Source organism: Drosophila guanche, unplaced genomic scaffold (genome assembly GCF_900245975.1).
Source record: "Drosophila guanche unplaced genomic scaffold, DGUA_6, whole genome shotgun sequence".
Taxonomy (NCBI): Eukaryota; Metazoa; Arthropoda; class Insecta; order Diptera; family Drosophilidae; genus Drosophila; species Drosophila guanche.
The window spans coordinates 502,603-509,040 of record NW_022995756.1 but is presented as its reverse complement, the minus strand read 5'-3'; positions in this window follow the sequence as shown (position 1 = coordinate 509,040).

Below are 6,438 nucleotides of genomic sequence, written 5' to 3'. Positions count from 1 at the left end.
TGTATATTTATATGTGTAACTTAATAGGGAAATGAATTTAATAGAGAAACAACAGACAAAAAAAAATAAAAAAAATAATAATGTTGAAAAGAATACCATTCAAGTCATTATTAGATGTGAAAGCAGTTCTATACACAAGAAAAGGATAAAAAAAAACACACAACAAAAACCTAAGGAAAGCGTTAATAGTTGAATAATTATATTGTTACTTTGAACATTTAATTCAAACCAAACCAAAGAAGAATAATAAAAACAATATATATATGTATAAATATATATTAAAAAAACACAACAATACATTGGGTTTTAATTCCTAGGCGGTATTACCCCGAAGAACCCCTCGAAACACATCAAGCGACCCGACCCGACCCAACCCAACCCCTATACATGTCCTACTATCTACACCTTGACTTTCTGCCTGCCCGATATCCGATACGTATAGCGATCTTGATTTGGCATGACTGTTAGTCTATATGTTTTTCTATATGTGTGTGCGTGTCTCTATCTACATTTCTCTCTCTCTCTCTCTCTGTACCTGTATCTCTATCTATCTATCTATCTTCCCATCCACCTATCCACCGATCTCGTCTATCTCTGTGTCTGTTTACGTACCACCAAATTTTCCAACTTCCACCTTCCACTTCAGAACCATCCATACATACATATTGTACATGCCTACAGGTACTCCCACGTGTTCGTGTGTCAGATATAGGATATGGTACAATACGTATGTCAACAGGCTGAGGTTCTGGTGCTGCCGTCTGCTGCCTATCTCTATTACGAAACCTACTCTTCTATATTGCTAAGAAAACTGTAAAAAGATTGTGTAATGGAATGTGATACGTTATCAAATATGTATTAAGCAAATGCCATGCAAACAATTCTGCGTCGGCATTAGCCTTTAGATCTACTGGGCCATTCAAGCTGGGCCCATGAGGTAAAGGTGAGTTGCGTGTGTCATCCAGACACCCCCAGGCGCGTCTGCCTTAACCGCGCATCAGAGGACTTCAGTAAGTACTCGTTTGTACAAGCACAGGCATATGTACTTAAGAGTTTCGATTTTGTTAAGCTGTGTAACTTTTTAATGTTGTACGAGTATAACCAACCACTCACTTCGTGGCCTGGGTAAAGGTAGGTTCAGCCAATCAATTCCGTTTCCATTTTTCATCACACCACATTGACAGTCTCAGCCACAGCCACTAACGAAAAAGTTGAAGACCACAGCAGATTGAAAACAAAAGTCCCTTAGGGGTAGGGCACACATACTGAGAGGTTGAAACACTCAAACTCCGTACAAACTCTACTCTTTCATTTATGTTCTGAATTATTCCTTCCCTTCAGTTTTTATTGCAGTTTTACATGTCACCTTTGTAGGCAATTTTACCAAGTTATCAAAGATGTTCATTCCGTTGGTGTTCGTGTTAACTGATTTGTCTTGTTTCTACTTCCAGCCAAGTTGAAGAAACGTCTTAGTGATGCTTTCAAAAGTTGTCCACTGAGAAACTTGTTCTAAACAAGACTCAAAACGAAAAGATGAGAGTCCTGCGATGATGATATGATTCGGTCTCGGTTTCAGATTACACAAACGCATGCATACGGTGCCCGTGAACAGTACAGGTGTACGGGTGTCTCACCGTCTACATATGTTTGTATGTATGCATGTGTGCATGATAGTAAGAAAAACAACCGGCTTCGGCTAGCCGAAGCTCACGTGCTCTTTTAACCCTTCAACGTGCATTGTCTGCCTGCTCTTGTTCGGCCCAGGACATGCCATGGGTGCTATACTAACTTGTGTCTGAACTAGGTTTACCTCGACTACATTCATTTTAAAATGGTAATACATACGTACCCGGGAAGGTGCCCAGCTATACTGCTATATATGACCAGTGTGTTTGCACGTTGGATATCTGATCACATAGTATTAGAACTTGTGAAATCACTTGAATGAAATCACAACGCACAGTGATGCAGTTAGTTCCTTTGTACTCCAACGATAAGCCAAGCTACGTGCATATATAAATATATATTTTAGGGGCGCTCGAAATCCGATTACTCCGTAGGCACAACGATTAGAGGATATCAAATTAACGGTACATCTACTTACCAATCGAATAGACAAAGAAATACATTTAGCAACAAATTGTGAAAAAATCAATGATGAATTAACAACGAGATTAGTTTAGATCAACTAGAATAGCATATTCGCCACATCCCATACCAGACCAGACCAGTCTTTCAACGGTGCAGAGGGCACATTCTCAGAGCATTCGCAGAGCATACATATAGAAGCACTAGCATACATATGTACGAGTACTGTAGATGGTTCTAGTGTTTTCGTTATATGCCAAATAAGATTAATAAGATTTTTCAAAGTACCTGAAATTCCAATGACCCTAGTGGAAGTCTAGTATTAGGTTAAGGTCCTTGAAACGATCTAAAGTATTGCTGAGTTTAGACGATTTCTGATAGACATACATATGTATGTACATGTACTATACAATCTGCTCAATCATTCTTCTATGTATTTGCGTATTTCAACCTATATTTCACGATATCATACGAATAACTACTTAATAAATATGGCATAGTAAAAACCGATCCGACTCGGCTCGCCGATGATTCCATATCTTTTCCAAGAGTATTCGAAAGATGTTGGCGATGTTACCGACATAAGTACCGACATTTGTAAGTCCGATCGGAAGGATATTCGAACTTCATACTTTTTACGGTCCTGTGTCTGTTCAGGCCCAACCACCCTATGAAGGATAGTTGGAAAAGATATCTGCCGTTTTTACAACAATCATTCAATAATACAATCATATCTATACCTTAACGATTTCGTGTCTTAATTTTGAATATTACAAGAGTTTACAAGTTAATGATGAAGGATAAAAGAGATTCAAAAATGTGAAAACACGAACATTCGGATGAAAACGCAAAAACAAAAGCAGCTAGCAGAAGTAATTATAGCCTAAGTATATATAATTTACATACCAAAATGACCGACTGAAATTATTGTTAAACGTTTTATGAACTATACTTGCATATATACATATATTGATATGATCAAGTAAAGAGCAAAGAAAGAAAATAAATAAATAAAGAAATATATATACAAGAAATTCATATGAATATATTAAAGTTTCTATACCTTAATCAACCATAAATTTGCGATTCAATATATACATGCAAAACCTAAATATAAAGGTAGATGAACGAAATCTATTTTTAACGATGCCGCAACGAGCATACCCGAAATGAAATTTAAAAAAATATCGAGTATCTAGGGCCATATACAATTTATGCCAAATCGAACAATAGTTTGAAAAAGGTGCTGATTCAAAAGTAAAAATACTTTCCTGTATAATTTAATTTTATAAAACAAAAATCCAGTTGCGGCAACTAATCCTCTGGTAAAAGTTGAAGCTGAAAGCATCCCAAGAGTCTAAGCAAACCGAATTCTACGGATGGCACCTCTCGTCTATGCTAGAACAATGAACAATTTAGGTACCGAGTAAGGTCTCGGATTTCCTCAAATACATCTTAATAATAGTTATCATCTAGCCAGTTATTGAAGTTCAACTTAGCGTTCGTGTTTATCTAAGGCGACTGGTTCTGTCGAAGAATAAGTACTACCCATTGGCCTCTCTGTACGAGTCCACGTCTACCTACGCGGGCAAGTGCATGGGTTTTGTTCTGAATTGGATTGTATTCCATTGTATTGTATTGCATTGTAATATGTTATATTGTATTTACTGTTGGATCGTATATTAATATAGAATGAGTTAATTTCCAATAAAGAGTTTTTAAATGCATTATGAAACACAACCCTACCCTTTGATTTTGCTTGATTTCCCTGGGGGATTGGTGACAGATACGAGCAGCATGCGAAATTAATGAAGAGAGGGCACCCAGCCCAGCCCACAAACAGGCCTCCCTCCGGCAACGTCTTCCGTTGCTGAATACTTTTATTGGAATTTGGTAAAACTCTTCTCCAACATTTCAGGCTGCTGTCATTTTGCGAGTCCGCATTGTTTAGACACAAAATTCCAAAGTGTTTGGAATTCAGAGACTCTCTGTGCCCTATGACGGTGCGATGCTGTCGGAAACTCTCTCCTCTGTGTCTTGGCATTGTCCCTGTCATTTTCGCTGCAACACAGTCATCACACCTATATCGGCCAAAAGGTCGAGGGTTGGCCATGGAAGATGGAGAATGGAAGTTTGAGAATGGAGAATGGAGCATAGCCTGATATAAGGGCAAGGGATGAGATGGCAAAACTTCCTTGTCGTGGCGCACGTTCAACAAATCAATACAAAAAGTACTTGCGATGCCAGTTGGCATATTTCATTTAATTAAAAAAGTTCATAGCTATTTCGGAACAATTGACATCGTTGACATTTTAATGCTTCGCTACCGCTCGTCACTTGATTTGCCGTTTATAGACTTGGCATCAACATACAGAGCCGTCGCACAGACCGCCTCCCAGAGAGATGAGCCCAGCATGACCCAAAATGCGAAATATTTTTCAGGAATCGTTTTCAGGACTGAAGAGCCAGTCCACCTGGTACGGGTGTGGGAGGACTTATAAATAATGCAGCAAGACCTTTTAATTATACAAACACAGTCGTACCCGCCGACACCCCATAATACACCCAAATATACACAGACACTTTGCAGTCAGCCAAGTGTGAAGCACCGTGTTTATTAGCCCAAAACAACAGCATCGGCATCGGCTTCGGCATCGACATTTGCAGCAGATAGCTCTCCTGAACCTGCTCCTTCCGTGCAGACTCCACTATAATTTAATACATGCCACACACCAGAGGTAACCTGGAGGTAAACCGTAATGAAATGCATTGTCAAATGAAATGGTAAAATTGACGACGTCCACTCTCTCCTCAAGTGGCAAATGGCATTAAATCAGCAAACTAACTGCCACTAAATAAACAGAAACACACGCAGCCACTCAGAGGGATGCCGCCTGGATCTTGAGGGTGCGCTTGGCCATTCGCATCCTTCCAGCTCGATCTAAACTTAAAAGCACTTGTAACAAATTGAAATCATCCATCTTACTTTTCCCATTCATTTGCACTCTCACCCTGACCGTCACCCTAACCCACTCGAGCCCCAGCCAGCTTCCCTTCCCCCCAGCGGTAATTTCTTGACCGCCTGGTCATCCAGCTACTATACGAGTAAGTGCTGCTATTTTGTGGCATTTGGGCGGGGAATACCCTGATGGGTCGACACACATACTTATGTATGTATGTAAGAGTACGTGTATGACTACGTGCATGCTCAAATGCTCACATGAATGGTACATACTCCTGCTCTTACTCACACTACATATGTACATATGTATATGACATTCGTATATTCCGCTCATTACGTTTAGTGATTTCAAGGGTGAAAACCCAGATGACTCAGCGTTGATCTGTCATTTGGAATTCACCCTTTATTTGTGACTGTATAAGCGCAGAAGCAAGTCCAAGATGTAATATGTTTCCTCTTATTTTATTTCAATAACGCTAGTCGACAAGATCCAATTTTTTTCTCCTCAACGAACCAAGCCGACTATTTCTAATAGATTTGGGTCATTCCATTTTTTTAATTAACTATGGTTTGTTTTCTGACAACTTTTTTTTTTCGAATTTTAAAAACCTTTTTGTATACCCGGTACTCGAAGAGTAAATAGGTTATGTTGTACACAGATAAAACAAAGGCCTGAAATTTAAATATTTTCACTTAGATTTTAATATTTATTCAATTGATTTTCTTCTCAGAAATGTTTATTAAATTTGATATTTTTACTCACAATTTTGTATAAATATGAAAGTATTAACATTTTATATATTTCATATTAAAAGTTCAATATGTTTCATATTTAAATTTAATATTTTTCATATTTAATTTAAAAATATTTCATATTTAATTTAAATCTATTTCATATTTCAACCAAATATATTTCATATTTAAGTTATTTAACTTACTACTTTACTACTTACTACTAACTTAACTAATTTCTCATATTGAATTTATATACGTTTCATATTTAATTTAAACACATTTCATTTAATGCATATTGAATTTAATTATGTCTCGTATTGAATTTAAGTATGTTTCATATTTACCTTTCATACCTTTGTAATATTTAAAGAATAATATTTCGAAATCTTAGATTTGAAAGTGTCCCTTTTTTGAGACAAACAAAGTCCCTTTTCAGGATATAGGAGATCAAAGTCTACTTGAATCTACGAAAATTAAATAGAGAACAAATTATGCATAAAATACAAATCAACGAGAAGGGACGTGTGAGACGCTTCTTACGCGTCTCAACTTTTATACCCGGTACTCAGTACTACATACACCTGTACCTTAGCGTTTTTTGTCAAATTTATGATGATTTTATTGTCTATTTTTTTACTTTCAGCTAAAATATG